The 27,990-nt window shown below is 37.4% G+C and overlaps 1 protein-coding gene and 1 long non-coding RNA gene across 11 annotated transcripts in view; one reads left to right on the top strand and one right to left on the bottom strand.

Moving 5' to 3' along the window:
- LOC132345460 (uncharacterized) lies at positions 1-26,459 on the bottom strand. Its single transcript, XR_009494796.1, has 5 exons — positions 25,624-26,459; positions 24,373-24,462; positions 12,431-12,687; positions 3,534-3,672; positions 1-141 (listed from the first exon to the last, which is right to left on the bottom strand). It is a non-coding gene; the product is annotated as an uncharacterized lncRNA (long non-coding RNA).
- ROBO1 (roundabout guidance receptor 1) overlaps positions 1-27,990 on the top strand; it is a 1,295,994-nt gene that overhangs the window by 1,011,354 nt on the left and 256,650 nt on the right. The window lies entirely within an intron of this gene.

Below are 27,990 nucleotides of genomic sequence, written 5' to 3'. Positions count from 1 at the left end.
GATCATATCTAATGTTGCAAAAGTAAACCAGACTTAGATGCCACTGACTTCTCTGTGGGAGTCCTTCTCTTCTTCTCCAAACACACTCACGTGGGCCACAATATCTTTGTATGACTTTTTTTTTCCTTCAAGAAGGTTACTCTTAGAAGAAAACAAAGAAATGCAGCTTTTCTTAATATAGGTAATGCACTGTTTTATATTTGTAATAGCACCGTAACAGCTAACAGCAAACAATGTTTATTGAGTACTTTTTGTATTTCAGGAATCACGCTTCATTCATTACAGATAGTATGTCCTGTAACCTTTAAAATAATCTTTTGAGGCATGTGCTGTTGGTTTTATTCTTATTTATGGGTATGAAAACTGAGATTTAGAGAGGAAAGGAAACTTTCTCCATGTCACATAGCTAGTACGTGGAGGCTTAGGTCCCAAGATTGGTAGAGATTTGCTGGTGACTCTTCTTTTCCCTGACCCAGTGGATTTTCTTACGAGTATCTCGGTGGTATCTGGGAAGCCATGTGTCCAAACTGAGACTATGTGCCCTAATTGGTTTGGGCAGTTTGGGCAGTCCTTTTACCCCTTGTCCCTGATGAAGGGCTCAGCCGTGACTAAAGAAGTTTACCAAAGGAAATCTGCCTTGGTGCCCCTGGAAAACATTTTTTCCCTCTAAGAGCGTACCAGAGAAATCCTCTTCATTCCTGCCCATTTCTCACTTCCAGAGGACATTGTGTGCAAATCATCTCTTCCCTGTTAGCTAGTGCAAGGTTTGAGTGCCTTTTACTCCTAACTGCTTCTGTCCTGAAGCTCTTGTTGCTTGAGAATGAGATGTTTGCACCTGCAAGGATCATTATTTGATCACATGGGAGAACCATGGTAAACATAAATAGGACGAAAAATGAGAGTCTGGGATCTTGAGAGCATCGCTAAGCATCAGAACAGACTTTAGCATCAACAACCACTGGACTTAACTGATAACTAATTTTCTTCATAGTGCTCTGTCACTTGAAGGCAGGTAGATGGAGTTGACCAGGCCCCCAGTGGCAGATCAAGTGAGCAAACCCCAACCCAAGCAAAGGTTGTATCCAAAGTTGGTTCAGATGAAAAGTAAAAACTAAGCTGTGAATATAGTCAATGAAAAAATACCTTCTAAAAAATAAAGTTATTCTTTGCTTTAAATTAATGATCCATATTTTATACACAGTTCTTTTTGTTTTCAGTTAATACCTATCAAAGTCACTCAGTCAGGTCTGACTCTTTGCGACCCCATGGACTGTAGCCCACCAGGCTCCTCCGTCCATGGGATTTTCCAGGCAAGAATAGTGGAGTGAGTTGCCATTACCTCCTCCAGGAGTTCTTCCTGGTCCAGGGATCAAACCCAGGTCTCCCGCACTGCAGGCAAATATTTAACCATCTGAGCCACCGGGGAAGCCCAGTTACCATCTTATTTTAAATAGCTATTGAAAACCTCTCAATCTTTGAAAGGATGACCAAATGTTGGTGACCTATTAAAGTTACTTCTCATTATTTTGTGTAAGTGTTGCAGATGTGAAATACAAACTTTCTTCATAAAGCTTATTAATTGTGGATAGAAAGCTAAATACAAAATTTTGAAACTTTTATCACACTGAAAAAATGTTGGGTTAAATGGAGAGATTCAACCCCAGAAACATTACATAAAAGTTTAATTATTGGGTTAAGCTGGTTAAGTTGGGTTAATTACTGGGTTAAGCTGAACAATGACAAAGGCAGATGAATTCAAAATCCTTAACTCTAAAAATATTGAGATTTTAACTTTGTAAAAGAGATTCTGTCATTTGAATTGCATATATTTCAGCTTCATATATCCATTTGTTGAAACAGAAAGGTTCCTTAAAGAAGTAAAAACTATGATGTTCATTTGCAGTTGATTTTCTTTAAAATATCGAATTAACAACATGTTTATTTTAATTAAATTTTCATTTTTTTAATCTAGAAAAAAAATTTAAAACTTACTGTTTGATAGCAAGAACTCATTCTTGATCAGTATTTTAAACATTACTTTCAAGAAGCATGCAAAATAAAGCAAAATTTATAATACAGAAACAGGTTATTCTTGTTTTACCTACACTTCTTTAAAAAAATAAATAAAAGGCTACATAGTTGAAGAGAAGTATTACCTTTTGACATCTACATACTCATTGTTCTTTCTAAGCTTTTGTTCCCTAGCTCAGGCTGAGAATGGATAATTATATGTAATAGAAGACAGCTGTGATGTACCGAGTGTGTTTTTTCCTCTTTTTATCTTGTGCTTGAGCGCATAATTCCCTTCCTGTTTCAGTGTTATATAAGGTTCAATTTTCCTGTGTTTACTTTATCCTGAAATTTTAGTATGAGGATTTTAATAATCAGAATCAATTATAGTTTTGTTACTACCTTTGTTATCATGGTTATATTATGGATTTAGTGTAAGATTTCTAATAGTAGACCATTTTGTTGGGGAGGGTGGTAATTGTTCTGTGTATCTAAGAAGAATCCTATTAAATAAAAAAGACAACATAATTTTAAACTACTCATTAAATTCAGTCCAATTTCTATTTAAGTCTTTCATTGGATAACATTGCCAACTTTTGGGGTGCTTGTTTTTTCAGTTCTAACTCAGACCTTGACATTCTTCGGTCTCTAAAACTTCCCAAGTTTTGTAGTCACATCATCTATGAAATTTGGAAATAATCTCATTACTGAGTATGTTGCAATACGTATTATAACTATTTTCTTCTGTGTTCTAATTCTAATGGTATATTACTAAAATAAAAATATTGTCTTAGCAAGTCTTTGTGGCTCCATCTGTTCCCTTCCCTCCTGTCCTTAATTCTCTGCTCCTACCTTATATCAGTAGTAATTGGGTAATTAGCCAGAAACGCTGTCGCCTGAGCCAGGGAGTAAGAAATGTCTCATTGAACACAATAATCTTTCTTTGTACTCATGATTCATTTTTGATATGCTACAACTCTATCAGCAGGGAAACTTTCCTCCCCATTGGGAGTCTAACAAGCCTTTAAGACAAGAATAGACAGAGAGGTTCTGCTATTAGTCTCAATTCTAAGGCAAATTGGGTTACTCTGCTGTAGTTGCATTTTCTGCCTGCACAGCATGAGATATTAGAGGATGGCAGAAAATATTCTGTTGAAGATTTGATGCATAACAAGATAAGAGTTCTATTGTGGGCCACTTAAAGAAAATTTGTAGCTGATCTGGCTTTTAAAACTAGCTAGAAGGCATTTCTGGAAGTCTGAAGAGCCCACTGGGCTATTTGGTTTCAATTCCATTTTGATGTAGTGTATAGATATCTGGAAAAAAAAAATGTACTTCAGTGAAGAAAAATTTCTGTTTCTGGCTATCAGTTGCATCGTGATTCCCAAGCAAATAGCTGAGTAAAAGAAAACATCCCTGAAAGACTCTACTGCATTCTTGTAATAAATCACAAAAACATTGGTATCAGCTTTCTTAGTCATTCTGCAAGACTATAGTTAAGAATATTTCCAGATGTGTCTTACTGAAGCGAAGGTAATTTTCTTTCATGCACAAGAGATCCTTTCTTAACATTGAAGGGAAAAAATCAAGCACTTTTAGTCCTCTGCAGGTGACAAAATTTCAATTTCCTGTATCCTCAGACAGCTAGCATTTGTGCCTATCCTGTGGGAATGAAAAGAGATATAATCATAAGCCTACAAATACATCTAAGGTAATATAAATGAAGATGGCAGTTTTCCAGTTTCCTGACAAGGTAGCTTCATGGAACAGTAATCTGAAGGAAGGAAATTTATGCACAGGAATGGGACTGATTGCTTGGTTTTGTGGTAAAGAAACCCTCCTTTGAAATATTCAAGTTAAGAGCAAAAGGAATTTTCTTAATGAGGTACTGAATTCTTCTCCAGGATAAACAGAAACTTCAATGGGAATAATGTCCCAATTTGTCAAAATTAAGGATAGAACAAATTTGCAAGAAGAACTGCAAACCTGGTGGGCAATTTTGTCTTCTTTTTTCTAATCACATTCTTGGTTGGTGGTAACTGAAGCACCAAAGGATCTATTACAGTCTGAAACTCTCCAGTGTAAATTGATGCAATGTGTAGTATCACAGTTTGATACCAGTAGAGATCTTTCATGGTATGGCCTTATGGGCTGTATTTCTTTTTTCTTTTCCATCATCCCACTAGTCCCAAGAGATAAATGCAATTTAGACAAAGCCCTATATGAACTGGCATTGCACATTACACTTTTAAAACCATTTAAGATATGTCTGTATTCACCCGTGCAAAACAGAAGTTATGTGGATGAATATTTAGAAACAATATGAAGAGTTCCCAGATTTTGAAATATGTTTTTGGTCACCTGGGTCATTATGTAAGTTTGTGCCTCAGCAGTACATTATTACAAAATATATTTCTGGTTCTATGTCTGTATAACATCAGTTTCTTTGAGATAGAGAGATATATATATATGGAAATGGTATGGTGGTGGTGTTGTAAAGCAGAGATCTACAATATGTAAATTTAGTAAGCAGACAAAACCACCTTTTTTATGATAGGATTTAGCAGTCCCCATCTTTCTTGACTTATTTCAGGTAAAACATTTCTCTTTGGGCACGGAGGACTCAAGGAACACCCATGGAAAATGTTGCCCTGTATACATTTTTATTTTTTCACCCACACAAACATTGTCATTAATAAACATATGGTATTTTTTCCAATTTTTTTCCAGTGCTTTCAGTTGGCAAATGTTTGTATTCATTCACAACATTTTTGCAATACTTTTCTGTCCTTTATTCCATTTGTTTTCTGGTTTCCTTATTTAATTACAAGAAGAATGATAGTTTTAATGAGCATACAAATAAAGTTCATGTAAAAATAATGCAAAGAAAATAGAGATGAAATGTGTTTATTTTTCAAAATGTGTAATATTCCGTACCTGTTTGGTGAATAGAAGAGTTTCCAAGAAGTTGTTTTGTTAAAGTTTAACTTAGTTGAAGCCATCTATGATATATACAGATATAGATATTAAAATATCTATAACTTCTACTTGAGAATCATATTCAACATTTGAATGTAAAGCTAAATATATTTTATATTGAAATGTTGGCTGGTCAACCAAGGAGTCTTATTCTGCTGAGTTAACACATTTTCCCCATCAAACCACAAGTAAATGGACTTTGGTGTATCTTGCTAAATTTTCTTTTAAAAATTAGAATTAATATCATGTTTCTTTCCTTCACCTTTAGGACCATTTCCTAAAAACCTTACTCTTAAGATAATCTATTGCAGAATTTTAATTCAATGACCTTCAGAATTACAATAATGTGTATACAATAAATACAGTAAATGTGTATTGTATTGAACCTAGGAAACGCAAACCTAAAATTATATGTTTGCACAGATACATTTAACTCATCTTGTCATCTGGTGGGATGGCTATAAATTTGTGGTACAATTAACCCAAAGGTAATTTTATTTATGAAGCATATTGAAGGATAATCTTTTGGTGGCATCTTTTTTTATATACCATGTCTGGTATGAGTTGTGGAATTTAGGAAATCACTTTACTGGAGGGAATGGGGAAACATTTGAGGTTTTCTGTTAAATTTGAAATATTGACCTAGATAACTAATAAGCACAGAAAACATGGGCCTGTATATAACTGGTGAAGCTGGCATGTGATGTGGGAGTTGCCAGATACAGAGACCCTTAATCAGGAGAAATATCAGATAGAAGTAGAATTTTTCACCGATGCCCCTATTCAGGGATATGAGAGTGTTTTTAAGAGGTAGCAAATACAATTCTATGTGGAAACATTGAGAAACATCAAGGTCTTCCTGGAAAATCAGGAGTATTCTGGGGAATAACTGGTATTACTTGCTTGTAGCCATGGAGATTGTAATAGCATAATCTGTCTGACCACTGTCTTGAAAACCGTTATAAAATTCAACCAAAATTTACAATTGTTCCTTCCGTTGTTTCAAAAACAACAGTTACATAACCTTGGAACACATGGATAAATTCAGTCCATATTTTTAGAATATCAGCTCTGTGTCAAGCATTGTTCTAGGTACTAGTGAAGAGTTATAAGCATAAGATACTCTTCGTGACATTAAAGGTATTCAAATACTTGTCTCAGAAATGCAGATGAACCATAACTCTGTATTATACAAGACAACATTCATATGTATGGTAAAAAAACAGTTAATTAAGCAATTAAATTTCTGTATTTCATTGTTAGCTTGAGAATGGAACATCAGATTTATGTAAACACAAATGAGTGAAGAATATGGTGGCAGGAAAATTTTTGTCATTTTGGTATTTTAGGTATATTTGCCAATCGTGATAAAAATCAAAATAGCATTTTCACCAAAGTGTTGCTATGACATGGTGATTTTGATTGTTATTATTTTATATAGTTGGTACATTTTGTTCAAATTACCTATTTTTCCTTTAAGTACTGCACAAAGGCAACTGTACTTGAATAATCTTGCTCAAATTAATAAATACAGTGTGCAGATACACACCCTGATCTAAACAGGTGGGCACAGCAGTGGCGTAGCATCACTCAGGTCATACGTTACATTCTAAAATAAATGAATGCTTCTGCGAAAAAGCCACCAGGCTTTTGTTTTAGTAAAGACAGTGTCATCCATTTCTAACAGGTAGTGCCCAAGTACGAAAGTTTATGAGATGAAACAGAAAACAAAATCCAGTCTTTTTTCCCTACCATTTCTCATCATATAGATCTTATAGCTAAACACTATGTGGTAGTGAAGTTTTGTAAAATGCCTCTTGTCTTTTTTGTCCTTTCTTGAATTTTTTTCATTTTTTGTCGTATTTAAAGAAAGGATTGAATCGAAAAGGAAATGTCTTTTAAAAATCTGCAAAACATAAAGAGATTTTCTATGTATGTTTTAAAGAAGGGTTAAGATGAGAAGTATAAGATCCTTTTGCTAATATCGTTAGATCCTAAAATGGTTGTACGCTATTTAAAATGCATCTATTTATTTAAACTAATTTTGAAATGAAGTTAATTTTGCTTCAGTGTAATTAATTTAGTGGTTAGGGGATTAATAACTTTCAAATGTTATGCATTGCTATGCAAAAAATAATATATTTTGTATTACCCTACTTTGTCTCTGAAAAATTTATTTCCATGTATATAATCTTGTTTAAAAATTTATTGAAATTATAAAGTATGGGTTCTTCATGCATAGGCCTCCCAGGGGATATGCTTTATTGATTTATATCTGAATTACCTCAAATTACATTGCTTACACTAGGCAATTAATTTGTTTTCACTTTAATATATATTGTGGACACCAGGATTATTTTTCTTAGCTAATAACTAGTAACTGATTATCTCAGGAAAAGTAAAAGGTTCAGGAAAAGGTAAGTGACATTCCTTTATAAGCCATGAAGCTTGTTGTTTGTTTTGTTTTAGGCGGAGAGGGATAAATAAGATGGATCAGTGTAGTTTGAAAGGTGACATATTCTTCCTGATGAGGAAGGAGTAAATCTAGTTACGTTGCTAATAAGATGGCAATTTGTGAACTATATAGGTAACATGGAATGCAGGGAGCAGACTATGTGGAATACCTTACACTGTTCCGTTGGCAGTGATCTCTTAGCACTGTAGAGACAACAGGTTGTCATACAATAAATTTTAATTACAGAACATAAAAAGTTATGTTATCCTTAGCAGGACCAGTGTGCCATGGATTCTTCCATACTATCCCAGATGAGACATCCGTCTGTCTAGCATTTGGTAAAATGATCTTGACGGTGGAAAGACCCTCCCATCCCTCATCCTTTTCAGCTCCCAGTCGTTGGACTAGAAATAGCGTGCAGTGCAACGGTGACTGCATTTGGGTATATTTTGGCATATTTCCCTCGGCTACTAACTGAAAGCAGCTGGAATTTAACTGAAAGAACATGGTGGACTGAAACCAAGCATATGAAATTTCAGATTCAAAGAATCTTCTGAAATGAAGAAACTATAAAACAAGTGTCATTTTTGGCCTTAGTCCTGCAGTAACTGGGAGGAACTATTGGCTCAGTGGTTGGGAAACTACTCCCCCAGATCTTTGTATGTCCCTCACTTCTAAAGTTGCCCACTGGTGAGTGACACCAGACTGAAGTTGGCAGGCCCTTTGCAATGGCCTCCCCTGCTGGTTTACCACTGGCTCGGGTTCTGTATTCACACTCTCGCCTCACATACAGTTTGCATATCTCCTGATTGACTGCGCCTTCTTTCACTTAGTCTTAAAAATCTAAAGGTTTGTAGTAAAAATGCAAGTATGGTCTTTATAAAGTATGAGAGCGTTTTAGTGGATGTTAGATACTGTTACAGTTCCAAACGGATCAGACATTGAAAATATTAGTTTTCTAAATTAACCAAGACCTGTACCTTTTACTGGGGCTTCTCTGGTGGCTCAGACAGAAAAGAATCTGCCTGCAATGCCTGCAGTGCAGGAGACTCGAATTGGACCCCTGGATCAGGAAGATCCCCTGGAGAAGAGAATGGCTACCCACTCCAGTATTCTTGCCTGGAGAATTCCATGAACAGAGGAGCCTGACTGGGTACAGTCTATGGGGTCACAAGGAGTCGGACATGACTGAGTGACTAACATTTAATCATTTACTGAGTGTGAGATATAGGGCAAGTTAGTTCACTTTCCCCCCTCAGTTTCCTCATCTGAGTAATAATTATAGAGACTATCCTAGAGATTCCTTAAAGAATCAAGATATGCCTTATAGAACCTTCCCTGGTTCAGAATAAACACTCAGTACTTTCCATACCTTCAATACTTTTTATTGATATTAACTGATATAGGCAAGGTTAGTTATTTTGAAAATTGGATCTTTTAGGGTCAGATTATGATCAGTTTCCAGAAGATTAAGATTAGGTTACATTTCTTTAAGCTACTGTCTTTAGCCCCTTCAGGGATCACTGCCTTGTCATGGTGAAGGGGCTTGCATAACTCAATGAAGCTAGAAGGAGAAGAGGGCGTCCAAGAATGAGATGGCTGGACGACGTCACTGATGTAGTGAATATGAACTTGAGCAAACTCCGGAAAATGGGGAGGAACAGGGAGGCCTGGCATGCTGCCATCCATGGAGTGGCAAAGAGTTGGACACGACTGGGTGACTGAACAGCAACAACAGCAATATCTTTAGAGAGCAGGATTGGTCCTGAACATTTCCAAACCAGTGTTTCTTAACTAGCTGGACCAGGGGTTCAGAAGGGAATTTGGGAAAGCATGTATTAGATTTGCCAAGAGGATAGTCCTGCAAATTCTGATATACATATCCTCTTGTGTGCATGCTCAATCGTGTCTGACTCTTTGCGACCCTGTGAACTGTAGCCCACCAGGCTCCTCTGTCCATTTGATTTTCTAGGCAAGAATACTGGAGTGAGTTCCCATTTCCTACTCCAGGGGATCTTTCTGACTCAGGGATCGAACCCATGTCTCCTGCATTGGCAGGCAGGTTCTTTACCTCTGAGCCACCAGGGAAGCCCAGCATATCCTCTTACTCAACACTATCCTCTGGTGATTGCTGAGAGGTTTATATCATATCTTTCAAGTATGTACAGATAGAAAAGAAGAAGGGACCGTATTTATAAGCCACTTAAAAATATTTTTGCTTATTTAAATTGAGTCGTTTTCCATGTATACAGAGACTAATCATCCAGATGATCCCTACAAAAGGTTCTAAAGAAATTCTCACTTCTAGGCTTATTCAAGTTGTTGGCTAAACTCAGTTCCTTGTGACTCTAGTTGTGGAAATGAAGTCCTTGATTTTGTGTTTCTATGCTGCCTGTCAATCAGGCTGTCTTTGCTCCTAGAGCCCTACAGGTTGCCCTTATTCTTCCCCTTGCTCTACTGCTGGCCCCATTCAACAAGGGCTGGTGAAGTCCCTCATGCTTACAGCCTCTCTGATCTCTGCTGTATCTCTCTGATATTAATCAGAGAAAGTTTTCTGCTTTCAAGGTTTCTGTGATTAGATTGGGCCTACATGCATAATCCAGTACACACTCTCTACATTATGGTATACGTATCTTTCACTGGGGCTTCCCTGGTGGCTCAGTCAGTAAAGAATCTGCCTGTAATGCAGGAGACTGGGATATAATCCCCAGGTTGGAAAGAGCCCTTGGAGAAGGAAATGTCAACCCATCCCAGTATTCTTGCCTGGAGAATCCCATGTACAGAGAAGCCTGGCAGGCTATAGTCCATGGGGTCACAAAGAGTTGGACACGGATTAGCGACTAAAGCACCACCACCACCAAAGAATTCATTATATTTCCAAAGTCCCTTTGCCATTCAGGTTAACACATTCACATATTCTAAGCATTAAGGCATGGATATCTTTGGGATCTGGGCTTCCCTGGTATCTCAGCTGATAAAGAATCTGCCTGCAGTACAGAAGACCTGGGTTCGATCCTTGGGTTGGGAAGATCCCCTGCAGGAGGAAACCCACTTCAGTATTCTTGCCTGGAGAATCCCATGGACAGAGGAGCCAGGAGGGCTACAGTCCATTGGTTTGCAAACAGTCAGACATGACTGAGCGATCAAGCACAGCCCATCACATCTTTGGGATCTATTATTTTAAATCCAAGTATAAAATGTAAAAGTTTCAGAAAAAATTTCCCCTGTTCTCCCTTTCACTTGTTCAATAGTTTATCTCCAATATCTGAAGATCTAAGAAACTTATAGTCTAGTTGGGAAATAAAATCTATATCCTCCTATTAGGATGTACGGGGCTCCCAAGAGCTATTAAAAAAAGTGTTCAGGACCCAAAGGAAATTGCAGTTCTTTCTAATGGGGAGAAAAAAAGATCAAGGAAAGCTTCTTTGAAGAGGTAGCTTTTGAAGTATATCTTGAAGGATGAATAAGGGAAAGGTATTTTTTGTCTTAAGGACTACAAGATTTAAAAGCAAAGACATATGCTATATTCAGGATATGGCAGCAGTCTGGGATTCATAGAGGTATGAAACAAAAATGGGATTTTGTAACCTTGCAAAGAAGTTAGAACTTTATTCTATAATAGGAGTCATTGAAGCTTTTCAGCTGCAGGAAGTAATAGACTAAAAGTCATGTTTTAGAAAATGAAAGTCTGGTGACAAAGTGGAGGATGTACTGGTGGGAGAGCACCCATTGGAAGGCTCTTGTGTAGAAGGGAAGGAGAAGGGAGGAAAATCTTAGTAGAAATGGTAGAAATTATGCAATTATATCCAGCAACTCTTTCAAGGTGTTTGACTGATTGAATGAGGGGTTGATGGTAAATGTAGGTTTTCTAGCCTTGGAGACTGAGGAAGGTAATGTTATTGTTCCAAGATAAAGGAGATGTGAAGAATAAGGTTTCTGAGTGAGAAGATAAGGAGTTTGGATTTGTACATTTAATATCATCGTGTAATTTGAGAAGGAAATTGGGAGGGCTTTGGGCCGAAGGTATCTATAGGATATCTATCAACATCAGTATGATAGTTGAGGTAAAAGAATGAGTAAGGTCATTTGGTGAAAAAAAATGAAGAAACAAATCCACAGTGTTCTTGGTAAGACTGAGGATTGTCCACATATGAGGGGGAAGTAGCAAGAATTTAATTGGTAACAGAAGTTAAGATGAAGCCATCTGGGTTACTGGGGAAACTTCCTACAAAGGGAGCTTCAAAATTGAAGAGGGAAGTTTGCACGCTTTTTCCAACCCTTCCTTTTCCCACAATGAAAAGTCTGAGAATGTAATGTAACATACAGTGACTATAAGTGATAAGTGTGTACTGTTAAAATGTTACATTGACATTTGCTAAGAGAGTAGAACTTAAATCTTCTCACTTAAAAAATAAAGGATCAATACATCATGTGATGATGTGTTAATTAAGCAGCGGGTGAATCCTTTTACAACATGCTCATGCTCATTCATTTGAGTTGTGCCTGACTCTTTGCGATGCCATGGACTGTAGCCCACCAGGCTCCTCTGTCCATGGAGATTCTCCAGGCAAGAATACTGGAGTGGGTAGCCATGCCCCACATCCGGGTATTTTCCTGATCTAGGGATCAAACCCTCATCTCCTGCAGCTCCTCCATTGCAGGTGGATTCTTTACTGCTGAGCCTCCAGGGAAGCCCTTTCACAATACATACATACATACATATATATATATATATATATATATATCAAATCACTACAGTGTACACTTAACTATTTTACCATTTTATTTGTCTGTTGTACCACAGAGTTAAATTTAAACAAATCGATAGCTAGAGGAGGAGGAATTTAGGAAAAGATGGGAACGTGCCTCTTCTAGGAAGAGGTAGCATTTGCCAGAGTGAGGGAAGCTTCAAGTAGCAGAAGATGCTTAAAGAGAACACCTTGAGGGCCTGAACCTGGAAGGTCCTGGCAGGGGCTAAGCACTTACCATTGTTTGAACTGAGTTGAAGTCACTCCATTTGGCGGTTAGCCTCATGGGATCTGGACAAGGAAAATGAATCAAGTCTGACTGCTTGGTCCTGGTTCCAGACAATTCAGTCTGTGGTTAAACCAGTTACTTTTGTTAAGGAGCCTTTCTTCTTTCAGCTTACTCATTTCTGTGCTTTTATTACTATTATAATTTTGTTTTGTTCATCTCCCTTAGTTTCCTGGTAAAGATACATGGGGAAAATCCATCATGGTTTCCTAGGAATCAAGAAAAAAGTCTTTAACCACAGTTAGACCAGAATAACTAGAAACATCATTATGTTCTAAAAGCAGTGTTTCTTTACATTATTTTCCACTCAGAATACCTCAAGAGAAATAAGTATTATTTCTCTTCCTTCTTTTTCCATAAACCTTCATTTCTTTGATGCTCATTTAAACAGACTCTACCTCCTAATACCCTTCCTCACTGCTGATATATAAGTTTTCTCTCACTATCAGGGGGATTGGTTCTAGGAAAACCCTCATAACCAAAAGATGCAGATGCTTAAGTCCCTCGTATAAAATGGTATAGTATTTGAATATAATATACATACATCTTCCATATACTTTGAATCATCTCTAGATTACTTATAACACATAATATGATGCCAGTGCTACATAAATAGTTGTAAATATGATGCAAATACTATATAAATTGTTTGTAGTATGTAGTGAATTCAAAGTTTTCTCTTTGCAATTTTTCAGGAATTTTTTTCTGAATATTTTTGATCCATGACTGGCTAAATCTATGAATCGGAAACCCACAGATAGGGAGGATTAATAGTTATTCATACAGTAAAAACTTTATTATAACTTTAGCACTTATTTGTTGATTTTCTTTTAATTTCAACCTCTGTCACTATCTTGGGGATTTAAGCATCAGATGATCCACTCAACACCTTGGTCTTTCAATTCCCTGACCACCTTTTCTACAGTAATCTTTTCCTCCTCATTACTATGTTCCTGTCCTAGGTCTGATCATCTCCAAAATTGTACTTCCTCTGAAACCTACAATTCAGACTCTCTGTCCTTACATTTAAATCCGTCAGGAAGACTACTTGCAAACACACCCAACTCCATCTATAATACTTTTCTCTGTGGCTACCAGGAACACCTTGGCACGTTCTCCTGCTCTACTTCAAGAGTCTGTCACTGGTCTCCCTGCCTCCATACAGTTTACCTAGAATCCTGCATGGGACACATAGCTGTTGAATGAATGAAAGACTGTATACATGTTGAGGAAAAAGGAAAAGTTTGGGATATTTATTTGCAGTCCCCAGATATGTCTGAAGTAGTAATGTCCAGTCTTTGGCACTGTTTTGTATTTACTTCAGTTCAGTGCAGTTCAGTCACTCTGTTGTGTCCAACTCTTTGCGAGCCCATGAACCGCAGCACACCAGGCCTCCCTGTCCATCACCAACTCCCGGAGTCCACCCAAACCCATGTCCATTGAGTTGGTGATGCCATCCAACCATCTCATCCTCTGTTGTCCCCTTCTCTTCCTGCCCTTACTTAAGTTGTAGAAAACGTGACTTCTGAGATTGGCCATACATATGTATTCTTTTGGGCTTCCCTGGTGGCTCAGATGGTAAAGAATCCACCTGCAATGCAGGAGACCTGAGTTTGATCCCTGGGTCGGGAAGTTCCCCTGGAGGAGGGCATGGCAACCCACTCCAGTATTCTTGCCTGTAGGATTCCATGGACAGAGGAACCTGGTGGCCTAGGGGGACACAAAGAGTCTGATATGACTGAGAGACTAACACTTTCACTTTACACACATGTATTCCTTTAAAGTGCTCTGGACACTTCTCCAAGCTGGTTCTAAGATTCCATTTTCTAAGGATCTTCAGATGTTGAGACCCTCCCTGGTAGCACTAATTGGTTCCATCATCAGGGTTGGTCTGTGACATCAACCTCGGTGGTGGCATAGTACCTCAAAGTCTGCTTTTGGTCCTGGTGAAGACAGGGTCTAGAATGTTGAAAGAGGTGAATGAAGGAGCTATTTTGAGAGGTGGGGCCTCTCAAAATTTTTTTACTGATTTTTTTTTACTGAATTTTTTTACTGATTTCCTCCACTGGGTTCTCTAAGACTGTGGTCTCCAAACTTTTTGGCTGCAGGGACCGGTTTCATGGAAGACAATATTTCCATGGACTGGTGGGAGTGGGGAGGCAGGGAGGATGGTTTTAGGATGATTCAAGTGCATTATATTTATTATGCCCCTCCTGTCAGGAGGTGGAGCTCAGGTGGTAGTATGAGCCATGCGGGGTGGCTGTAAATATAGATGAAGCTTTAATCACTAGCCTGTCACTTGCCTTCTGTGGTGAGGCCTGGTTTCCTAACAGGCCATACACCCAGGGAGTTGGGACCCCTGCTCTAAGAGAATGAACAGTCCTAGTTCTGCTTTAAATAGCCCAACTTAAAATAACCCTCACCTTATCAAAGCACAGGTCCTAAAATGCTGCCCACCGCCCCTGTTTAATGAAGAAGGCCTGTTTGTAGGCTGAGAAAGATGGGATGGAGAGAGAGTCTAGCCATATTGACAGCTGGGAGCTGGAGGCATCAAATATTTCCCATTTCATATCTTGACAATATATTAGGAATGTTTCCTGTGTTTTACATGACAGTTGAACATTTGTCAGAATGCTGACCTTGAGGCCTCATAAGGTTCTGTAACTTCAAAGATTCCATTATGCTCATTATACTCGCTTTATCAAGAGTCATCCAGGTTTAAAAAAAAATAAGAATTTGAAACAAGGGTTGCTGACAGCTGAAGGCCATATAGAAGGTACTGAGTTAAAACTTGAGATTTATTAATAAAAGAGAGAGGCCCCTCCTGCTTCACTAAAGCCTAGATGTATACCATCAGGCAAAACATTTCAACCCTTCAGTTGTTCTAAATGTTACTGTGTCAGCATTACCTGAAGGACTTGATAAAACCAGATTGCTCTAGTTTCATTCTTTTACAAGTGGTTGACCAGATTTCCCAGCACCACTTGTTAAAGAAATTGTCTTTAATCCATTGTATGGGCCAAAGAACTAAATAGACATTTCTCCAAAGAAGACATACAGATGGCTAACAAACACATGAAAAGATGCTCAACATCACTCATTATCAGAGAAATGCAAATCAAAACCACTATGAGGTACCATTTCACACCAGTCAGAATGGCTGCAATCCAAAAGTCTACAAATAATAAATGCTGGAGAGGGTGTGGAGAAAAGGGAACCCTCTTACACTGTTGGTGGGAATGCAAACTAGTACAGCCACTATGGAGAACAGTGTGGAGATTCCTTAAAAAACTGGAAATAGAACTGCCTTATGATCCAGCAATCCCACTGCTGGGCATACACACTGAGGAAACCAGAAGGGAAAGAGACACGTGTACCCCAATGTTCATCGCAGCACTGTTTATAATAGCCAGGTCATGGAAGCAACCTAGATGTCCATCAGCAGATGAATGGATAAGAAAGCAGTGGTACATATACACAATGGAGTATTACTCAGCCATTAAAAAGAATACATTTGAATCAGTTCTAATGAGGTGGATGAAACTGGAGCCTATCATACAGAGTGAAGTAAGCCAGAAGGAAAAACATCAATACAGTATACTAACGCATATATATGGAATTTAGAAAGATGGTAACAATAACCTGGTGTACGAGACAGCAAAAGAGACACTGATGTATAGAACAGTCTTATGGACTCTGTGGGAGAGGAAGAGGGTGGGAAGATTTGGGAGAATGGCATTGAAACATGTAAAATATCATGTAAGAAACGAGTTGCCAGTCCAGGTTCGATGCACGGTACTGGATGCCTGGGGCTAGTGCACTGGGACGACCCAGAAGGATGGTATGGGGAGGGGGGAGGGAGGAGGTAGGAGGGTTCAGGATGGGGAGCACATGTATACCTGTGGCGGATTCATTTTGATATTTGGCAAAACTAATACAATTATGTAAAGTTTAAAAATAAAATAAAATTAGAAAAAAAAAAAAACAAACAAAACAGATTGCTGGCCGTAACCCCAAAGTTTCTGATTCAGCAGTTCTGAAGTTGGGTCTGAGAGTTTGAATTTCTGAAATGTTCCCAAACGATGCTGGTGCTGCTGGTGGTCCAGAGACAACACTGGAAGAACCACTGCTTTAACCTCTTCAAGTCTGTTTTCTCATATCTAAAAATACGTAAATCTAGAGTTCATTTCTGTGGGTCTATTGTAAGAATGATGGTTTGGTTGATAAGTCGTGTCCGACTCTTGCGAGTCCATGGACTATATAGCCTTCCAGGCTCCTCTGACCACGGAATGCTCCAGGCAAGAATACTGGAGTGCATTGCATTTCCTTCTCCAGGGGATCTCCCTGACCCAGGAATTGAACCTGGGTCTCCTGCATTGCAGGTAGATTCTTTACATACTGAGCTATGAGGGAAACTGTTGTAAGAATAAGGCACACTTAAACATGAGGCTCAGAATAAGGACTCCGATGATGCTTTAACTCTTAAGTTAACCCTTTATGGCTAATTGCCTAAAGCGGACAAAAGTTAAATGTTCAAAATTTCAAGTTTTTCAGGTCTGTCGATTCATCTACCACAATTGCAAAAACACATTTCCCTGTATCGTGTGCACCTGTGTTCACTGGTTGAAAAATGAAGCTTGCCTGTACACATTCACAGTAATTGTGATATTTATTTGTTTCTGTAAGTATATTATCTAATGATTATACTACCTATTTGAAACCTTGAAACACAGCTTTTAGGAGGATGAATATTTTGTGAATAAATGTTGTAAGTAATATTTATAACCTGAGTTCTGATTGGAAGTATTTTAAATAGATATAGCTATGAATAAAATTGTTTGAAAAAGTCACTTTGAAAAATATCATGCGCCTTTAGTTAATGCTGTAAACATTGTTTGAAAAGGAGAAAAACATCATTTGGAATGGGATTTTTCAAAGGGTTAAAGGTTGAATTTAGGACTGGCCCTTTAGGGTTAGAGACAACAATGGTGATAATTTTCAAATATCTGGTATCTTTCATAGATTGCACTATCCTAAATGTAAAATATATTTTGATCAATGGTAGATAATTCATTTAATTGTATGAAATATAACTTTTAAATAAAAATGCTTTTTTTTCAGTATGCTCTGAACATAATCTATATCAAAGGAGATTGGATGATTTAGTGTATTTTTATTAAGTTAGACTATACCTATAGGTCAGAGCACATAGGAAGAGACAGAATTTATGAAACATAGCTTGGGCTCTTGCAATTATTGGTTATACAGTAACTGTTGGAAGAATTAATTGTGTGTCCTTACAGTGTTTGGGTTACCTTGAAAAATCCAGTGACCTTTAAATTTATGATACCATATTGTATCTCCCAAGATGACATCCTTGTAATAAGCATAGGAAAGTTATTCAGCTTGAGATGGCTTCTGTATTCTTCTGTTGACATGTTTATTCACTTTGTTTATGTGCTTGTTCTTGGCCTTTTCCCCTGAAATTTTTAATACTTTTTTTTTTTTTGGCTAGGGTATGATGCTTATAGATTAAATATAATTCTCAAGTTAGAGATTTTGTGTTTCCTATAAAAATTTTACAGTAAGTCCTCGAAACAGCCATCTAGATTTCTTATTCAAGACCCATTTCTAATGTTTAAAACTGTAAAGGAATTACAGCCATTATGTAGATTACTTAAAAAATAGATCTTTCTTTTAGAGTATAATTTGTTACCATGAAGCTTAAAAAAATAGGAAGTTCGGGAAGTGTATCTTTTCTGAATATTCCCTTGGAACTAACTATACTTTAACTTTGAAACGTTTTTTTTTCCTCTTAGAATAATAAAAACAACATGCAAAAGTAATTTTTGATCTGGATGAAGTTTCATAGTTTCATTTCCCTTAGAGTTTAAAAAGGAAAACGATTCTGGTACATTTTCATCATTTTATTTTGAGAGAGTGAGCAGTCTGTGATAATTCAAGTTCCTTTTGCAGTAATTCTTCGTTCCTTTTAAGATGTATGTTTAAATTTAAAAAAATTGTTATTTAATGATTTTCAAGGAGACTTTGTTTCTTATTGTACTCTTGTCTGTGACCTAGTTTTAAAAGTTAAGCTTAAAGTAATGTTTACTATTGCTGTAATAATACTGCATGAAGTCTGAGCAGAGAAATTTAAAGATGTATAATAATATGTAATATGTTTAATGAGGTTATCTGAGTCACTTTAACTTTTGAGAACCATATAATTTGAATAATTATGGTGAAAATATTAATGAGAAAACCCACGTTGTCTGGCAGTGCAGAGGTGCGTAATTGTTTAAGGCAAATTATCAAGCCTGGTAATTCTCAGAGTGGCATAGGCAAATATTTTCACCTTGCTCAATGTACAGTTGTCCAGGTTTTTGCGCAAATCTGCCAGATTTTGCTGGTTCGGAAACGCGTTTTTTAGTACTCCAGTAGTAGATCTCTTTCACAGAAACAGAAACAAACTTATGTTTACCAAAGTGGAAAGTGGGGAGTAGGGATAAATTAGGAGTTTGGGATTAACACATACACACTGCTGCTGCTAAGTCGCATCAGTCGTGTCCGACTCTGTGCGACCCCATAGACGGAAGCCCAGCAGACTCCTCTGTCCCTGGGATTCTCCAAGCAAGAATACTGGAGTGGGTTGCCATTTCCTTCTTCAATATATGAAATGGAAGGGCTTCCCAAGTGGCACAGTAGCAAAGAATCTGCCTGCAAATGCAGGAGACGCAAGAGATACAGGTTCAATCCCTGGGTCGGGAAGATGCCCCGAAGAGGGAAACTGCAGTCTACTCCGGTATTCTTGCCTGGAAAATTCCATGGACAGAGGCGATTGTTGGGCTACAGTCCATGGGGTCGCAAAGAGTCGGACCAAACTAAGCGACTAAACATACACACGCGTATATGCAATAGATAAGCAAAAAGGACCTAGTGTATATCACAGAGAAGTATACTCAATATTTTATAATACGTTATAAGGGAAAAGAATCTGAAAGCATTTATATATATATATGAATATATAGAAATATGTATATTTCATGTATATATATATACACATATATATATGAAAGTGTGAAAATGTTAGTCGCTCAGTCGTGTCCAATTCTTTGCAGCCCCATTTTCTATAGCCCTCCAGGTTCAGACTTCTCTGTTCATGGAATTCTCTGGGCAAGAATACTGGAGTGGGTGGCCATTCCCTTCTTCAGGGAGTCTTCCTGACCCGGGGATTGAACCTGGGTCTCCTGCACTTCAGGCAGATTTTTTACCATCTGAGACACCAGGGAAGCCTATATATGTATATATTTGCAAATAAGTTGACAAATAAATTATATATATGTATATATAATATATATAACTGAACCACTTTGCTGTATACCTGAAACTAATAGAACATTGTAAATCAAGTATTCTTCAATTAAAAAAAAAGTAGATCTGTTTCTCAGAATCCTGCTAAGTCGCTTCAATCGTGTCCGACTCTGTGCGACCCCATAGACGGCAGCCCACCAGGCTCCCCCATCTCTGGGATTCTCCAGGCAAGAACACTGGAGTGGGTTGCCATTTCCTTCTCCAATGCATGAAAGTGAAAAGTGAAAGTCTCTCAGTCGTATCCGACTCTTCGCAACCCCATGGACTGCAGCCTACCAGGCTCCTCTGCCTATGGGATTTTCCAGCCAAGAGTACTGGAGTGGGTTGCCATTAAGCTCCTGGAGACTTAATACATAAACCAGAATGCTAACTTGGACATTTAGGTTTTCTGAACACCAACTTTTTCCTCTGTGGCCATAATACAAAGACATACTCTCTTTGAGATGCTGCTGGGTGTGCATGACATCAGAATAAGTGGTCGGAGTATGACTCAAATGGTTAGTGGTATTAGGCTTACTGAACTTAATGATAATAGCTTTATCACAGGTACTTTGTGTTCTCCAGGGCCAGAAAAATTTTTGTATATTGGCACCCATTTCAGTGGATAATGGTTGGATGATTAATGCCCAATAAACCTTTTTTTGTCTGTTAATTTGTTGATCAGCTCCCATCCTTTCGAGTTATAACCTTTTTTTTGTTATACCATTTTATCAAAGTGTAAGCAAATTTTGGTGCCCTGGGAAATTTCTTATCCATTAGGCAAAGTCCTTTTAACATGTTTAATATTTTGAAAATCCATAGAAGTTAGTTGAAAAACATGAAAAGAACCTATAATCTTCATTGCATTTTTTATTAGACAAGCCTCTATATTAAAGTTATGTACACTTTCCAGCATGTGTACAATTATAGAAAAATTTTAACAATTTCCATAAAAGATTTATTTGAAAGTTGTAATGTAAATTTTTGATTATTAGTTTAAGCTGAAAGAGTTCATTGTTTCTGATTATAAAAATAAAACTTAATATATATGCTCTTCCAAGAAGAATCACTGACTACATAAATGGATAAAGAAGAAAAGGCAATTCATCCATAGTCCTGCCACACAGAGAAAGCCACTCTTTGTATTTTGGCATACGTACTTTTTAATAAAAGTATACTTAACTCTGAAGTGATTCTGTTAGGCTTCTCCAGAGAAACAGAAACAAAAAGGAAATCTGTATATAGGAAGATATGTAACAACAGGAAGTTGTTAGAAAGAAAGATATGTTTTAAGGAATAGACTAACATGATTGAGGGGCTGGAAGGTCTGAAAAATCTGTAGGATGGGTGACCCAGGGAAGAGTTGATGTTGCAGTCTTGAGTCTGGAGGCAGAATTCCTTTATGTGTTGCAGGGGGAGTAGGCGAAAGGGGCCTCAGCCTTTTCTCTTTAAGGCCTTCAACTGACTGGTTGACGCCCAAACACATTATGAAAGGTATTCTGCCTTACTGAATGTTCACTGATTTAAACATTGCTTATCTCTTAAAAATACCTTTACAGCAACATCCAGATGGTTCTTTGGCCACACAGTTAGGTACCATTGCTTAGCCAAGTTGACACATAAGATTAACCATTATAGTAATCTTATATTATCACTTTTATTGGCCTCATGGTAAAATCCAAACCCCTTAGCCTATTAGCCAACATCTTTTATAAATTGATCTCTACTTATCTTATTTGTCTCACTTACAGACACCTTTCTTCTCATTGCTAAAATAACAGGGCATCAGATAGTGAAAACAAAGAATTGAAAAGTGGGCAAGCATTAAGTGTTTTTAATGAAAAATTATAAGAAGGAATTAAATCTTACTGCTGGTGGGCTGCAGTCCATAGGGTCGCACAGAGTCGGACACGACTGAAGTGACTTAGCATGCATGCATGCATTGGAGAAGGAAATGGCAACCCACTCCAATTTTTTTGCCTGGAGAATCCCAGGGACAGGGAAGCCTGGTGGGCTGCTGTCTATGGGGTCACACAGTCGGACACGACTGAAGTGACTTAGCAGCAGCAGCAGCTGACCACAATTTTTCCTAATTTTGGGGGTGATTTCTTAATATTGTTTGAATTGGTAGTTTCCTTTAGAGAATTTTGTCACTTATTATTTAATATGAATTGTTATAACATACTATAGGAAGTAGAATTGACATTATCATACAGAAAAGAAAAATCTGTTATAAAGATTTTCACTTAATTGGAGTCAAATATATTTCAGAGGTTTAAAGTACTCCTCACAAATCATCTTTGCATTTTGGCTTAACATGTATTAAATTGCTTTGCTTAATTATAAGTATTCTATAGTACTAAATGAGATCTTCAGATGGCTTTAGGGATTGATAGAAACCATTAAAAATGAATGCATACTAGAAGTTATGTTTCATTTCCTAGGAACTGATTCTAAATTAAAACATGGTTTAAATTTCTGGGAAGCTACACATTGATTTAATGCATTGCTTACATTTACAATATATGGAGAGGTCATTATTTATAACTTTATTGATAACTAGTATAAGCACCCTATAAGTGTTTCCCTATAATGTTTATATTATATTGAAAAAAAATCACAAAATTTTCAGTATTTTTTAAATAGGAAAATCAATATGCTTGTTTGCAGTCTATAAATTATTTTGGGGTGAAGTGAAAGTTGCTCAGTTGTGTCTGACTCTTTGTGACCCCTTGGACTATACAGTCCATTGAATTCTCTAGACCAGAATATTGGAGTGGGTAGCCTTTCCCTTCTCCAGGGGATCTTCCCAACCCACGGATTGAACCCAGGTCTCCTGCATTGCAAGTGGATTCCTTACCAGCTGAACCACAAGGGAAGCTCAAGAATACTAGAGTGGTAGCCTATCCCTTTTCCAGCAGATTTTCCCAACCCAGGAATCGAACTAGGATCTCCTGCATTGCAGGTGGATTCTTTACCAATTGAGCTATCAGAGAAGCCCGATTTTGGGTTAAATGAAATGAATTAATCAAAATAAAATGTGACTAATAATTCTCACAGATAAGGTATGAATTTTTCTGGGAAGGGCAACTAAAAGCACTTAAAAATATGAAGATCAGTTCTACAAAATATACATTAGTATTACAAAGCATTATTGATTGAGCCTTACCAAGTAAGACATGAAAAATACCAAAAATGAGTTAACAAAAATATTAAACCAACAAAAAGCATAACTTTAAAAAAAAGTAGACTTTGCTGTTGAGATTTTGACTTTTTTTTTAACAGCAAAGTCTACTTTTTAAAATAGTTACGCTTTTTGTTGTTTTATTTTTTAATACTTATATTAACTCATTTTTTGTATTTTTCATGTCTTGGTAAGGCTCAATCAATAATGCTTTGTAATACTAATGTACATTTTGTAGAACTGATCTTCATATTTTTAAGTGCTTTCAGTTGCCCTACCCAGATAAATTCATACTTTATCTGTGAGAATTATTAGTCATATTTTATAGATAAACATCCAGTAAAAACAACAACAACCAACAATTGTTGAATGCTCTCTGTATACCAGGAATTGTGCTGAGTATTTGTGTGGAGTATAACTTTAAATCTCCACAACTGCATTGTAATGGTGAAAGTGAGACATATTGTTATAATATGATAAAGTGAAGAGATAAACTGGGATTCGGGAGACTCAGATTCCTGCCAAAGCTTCTAATAAACCTGTTTATGAGAACACTGCTAATGCTTCCTTACAAGTAACTGAAGGGAGTTGGTTAAGATCTGTCTTTGTAAAGCATTGCTCCACTGAACTCCATCGAACTGCCAACTCAGCATCTTTACCACCCGATCTGGAAGACACCTCAAGGTCACTGTGTCTAAAACTAATCCTGAGGACTGCTCCAGTCCCAGGCTTCCAGCTCAGTAAACACAAACTCCATCTTCTTGTTGCTCAAGTTAAATGCTATTAAGCCATCCTTGACTCTTCTCTTCCTTTCATATGCATCATCCAGTTTATCAGCAGATCCTGTCATCTCCACCTTGAACATGTATCCAGGCTCTCATGCTGCCTTTTCATCACCACTCTTGTGGCAAACTAAGCCAGCATTTTCTTTACCTGGTTTACTACATTCACCACCCAGGCGGGCTCCTGCTTCCATCCCTGCATAATCCTCACATCCCTCTCTCTTCTCGCGAAAGCTCGAGTGAGCCTTCTAGAATGCAAGTCACTTCATATTCTGCTCTGAACCCCTGAAGAATCTCAGTCTCACTTTGGATCAAAGTCAAGTCTGCACAGAACTATGAACCTGATATGCTCTCTGTTCTCACCCGTCCCCCAGTCCCTCTGACCTTGTTTACCCCATTAGGGCTCACTTCTCTCCAGACAAGCAGGTACCTTCTGCCTGGACAGTTCTATCTCCAGACGTCCACTTATTTGCTTCCTTACCTTTTTAAATTGATGCTGCTCAAAGGTCACGAAACTAGGATTTCTCTGATTTCTGGTTTAACAGGGCTCCCTGTACCCTTATCCCGCACACTCTTACCCCTTCATGCTGCTTTAGTTTTCCGTTTAGCATTTGTCACCATGAGGGCGAGGACTCCATCTTCTTTGTTCGCTGCTTTGTCTTCAGGATCTAAAACAAACTTAGTTGAATGAATGATAGATTAAATGAAAATATTTCCTACCACAGTTGTGATATAGCTCTGTAAATACATCTACTTTTTTAGATGGGATGAAGAAGTAAAATAAAAAAACCTTCCCCTTTTCCTTTAAAACAGCTATTAGGTTAGGTTTAACTAAGACAATTTCTGTGGTTGCTGAGAAAACATAAAATTATAGAGTCTTTCCTGGATCATCCATTATGTTATACTTCATTTGCAGAAATATAGCAAGGTTGTTCAGAATTTAAAATGTACAGGTTGTTTTTATGGAAATAAAATGATAGAAATAAAGGGAAAAATTTTTTATCAGGCTACTTGTCTGATAATTCTCATAATCTTTTAGCAGGTTACTCTTTTCCAAACACACTGTTGTTACACAAACAAAACGATTATTTATATATGTATAATTATATATTAAATATATATATATATATATATATATATATACACATTTGTTGTTGTTTAGTCGCTAAGTTGAGTCCAACTCTATGCAATTTCATGGACTGTAGCCCACCAGGCTCATATATATATATGTAATGCTTTTAATTATCCTAACTTTTCTTTTACCTGAAAGCAGAAATCACATAATGAACAGTGAAAAATTTCTAGACTGAAATGAGCTGGTCTAGTTTTATTTCCCCTTTAACTTAGTGTGTGGCCTTGGAGAAGTTACATGCTCTTACCAAGCCAGGGCTCTTATCTTTAAAATAGGTGTAATAATAGGTGTAATAATAACCACTCTCTTACCTGCCTGACTGGATTGTTAAGGTTAATAAGATAATGGCTGTTTAGTACTTTGAAGTCCTCAGGAGGAAGGCATATGAGAGAAGGAGTGTTACATTTTTCTGATGGAAAAATGCCCTGGTCCAGATATTTTGCCAGTTTCCCTAACAGACTTATGGAAGCACGTTGGCCCTCCTTAGACAACTGTTTTGAGGTATGACTTCAGGTACTCGGCGTGTCAGCACAGCTAATCTCTGATATCTACCAGCTTTACACATGTGTTCTGCAGTACAGCAATGAAAAAGAAACAAACTGTGACCTGAGACATTTCTGGCACCTATTATGGAAGATACACATTTGCCAAACTTCTATTTTTCCGTTATAGTAATTTGAAACTCTTTTGGACGTACCTGTCCAAGGTAAACTTGGTTTCTTCAGGAGTTATATTCCATCCTCTGTCGGATGTCTTTTAGTCAAGATAATGTCTCTTCAGTGGTTATCTCCAAGATTCTAAGAGGATTTCCCCTTCACTTGCCTTTTTAAGAGAATCATTTCACTCTTCATCCTGGAGCCTAGATTTGATTAATCGATTTCCCTGTTCTATTTAAGGGTTGTTTTTATTAATGCACTTTTCAAGCCGAGACACAGCATTATCGCCTTCTCCATCACTGTACTGAGTGTTGAGATCTGAGCAGGCCAGCTGTAGCAGCTGTGTTTCCCCGTTGGATCTCGAGCTGAAAACTTTCATCTCCTTTGCTGTCTCAGCTGCTGATCTGAGGCTATGGCCTTCCCATAACTCAAAGCAGTTTCAAAGCAATGAAAGTAACCTCTTTGGAATGCTTTTGGAAAACCACAGAAAGGTTCTTTAAAAGTACACCACTTATATACTTTAAATGAATGTTTCCATTTTAAGGTAATAACAGCATAATGTCAGGAGTCAATGCATGGTATTTAACTACACTATGAACATAGTGTAGGCTTGTCTAAATAGACCAATTAAAGAAAGAAAGAAAAAAGAAACAGCAAAGATTGGAATCCTTAAAATGACCTCATAGTTGTGGAATCTATGAATCGAAGGTTGTGTTTTCTAAAATTCTATGTATAAAGTAACATTTTCTATAGGCCTGAAGATTGTTTTTCCCCCTAGCTTAGAGATTGTGTGAAAAGATGCCATCATCACAAATGAGAATGGTATTAATTGTTTTAACTGGGAAGGTGCCTAGTGCTCACAGGGAAACATTTTAGATTGGAGTTTGATTTACTGGGGGAGTGGGGAGGATCAAATCTGCATGTCTTTAAATAATAATTTGTTAAATCTGCCATCAATGCAATAAAATGTGACTGATGCTTTATAAGATGAAGGGTCATTTTAGTGAATTTGACATTGACCTCCAAGTCTGGACCAGAAGAAAACTGGGTTTTATATTTGTCTTGCCTTCACAGAGGCAATTGTCACTCCAAACCTCACTTGTTCTGACTTCGTGGTGAGTTAACTAAAGAAGGACTCTGAAATGTTTGTAATTACAGAAGAGATTACTAATTAGATTTTACATTTATATCTTTCTTACCATTTCCCTAGTGTTTAGTGGCAAGAAGAAGCCTCATCCTGGGGCATTGGCAGAGGAAGATAAATCTTTGGAGCTAATTTAGATGTCCAGTTGATGTTATATAAAAATAAGCAGAATTCCAATATTTCAGAGTCTCCCAGGGCCACCTTTATGAGTCAGCAAAGTGAAGCACACTACTGTAGTCCAGGAAAAATAATTTACTTGCCTTAAGAATTCTGAACACATTGTTTTTTTTTTTTTTTTTAGTGATTTACTGCACGGATTTTAAAGCTTTTCTTCATAAGCACCAGTATCGCCTTATCTGGAAAGGAAGCTTATTGCAGTCCTCCAGAGAGATTGCCTGTGCTACCAGGGGATTAAAGCATGTAGACATGCTATCACTTTCTCCTCTGGAGTCTCCCCAGACATGCTGGGCATTACGCTTAGTTCCAGTGAACTATTCTTGAACCTCTGCCATTCCAAGACTGCATTTGTTGGTATAGTTTTCAGAGTAGCTTAAGAAAAATTTCTACTCACTTTATGAAAGTGTTTTTTTTTTTTCATTTAATCAATCCCTTTCCAATAAACATTTTTCTTTTCTTTGGAAAATCTATATATGTATATGTATATACATACATGTCTGCACATATATTACTCACACTGAAATATACATAAAGGAATATAGAAGGGCTTCCCAGGTGGTACAGTGGTAAAGAATCTGCCTGCCAGTGAAGGAGACTCAAGGGACATGGGTTCACTGCCCAGGTCCAGAAGATCCCCTGGAGTAATCTGTTCTAGCATTCTTGCCTGGAAGATTTCAGGACAGAGGAGCCCAGTGGGCTATAGTCCATGGGGTTGTAAAGAGTCGGACATAACTGAGCATACATGCACACACACACAATAACCTATGCAATCAGATTTCAATGGAAAATAAAAATATATTGTAGGGTATGAATGTGAGCTCCAGTGAAATTTTAAATGTTATGGTAGTTACATTGCAAAGAAAAAAATGAAATTAGTCCTAATAAGACATTTTATTTAAATATCTATTTCATTTCAAATATATTTCACCTCAATATCCAAAATAGTAATGGCATTTTAAGGTTTAGTCAATACAAAAGTGATTAATGAGCTCAACTGGAGAAGGAAATGGCAACCCACTCTAGTATTCTTGCCTGGAGAACCCTATGGACAGAGGAGCCTGGTGGGCTGCTGTCCATAGCGTCGCAG

Source organism: Bos taurus, chromosome 1 (assembly GCF_002263795.3).
Source record: "Bos taurus isolate L1 Dominette 01449 registration number 42190680 breed Hereford chromosome 1, ARS-UCD2.0, whole genome shotgun sequence".
NCBI classification, from domain to species: domain Eukaryota; kingdom Metazoa; phylum Chordata; class Mammalia; order Artiodactyla; family Bovidae; genus Bos; species Bos taurus.
The sequence above is the reverse complement of the archived record's forward strand: the minus strand, read 5'-3'. Positions and strand labels throughout refer to the sequence as shown.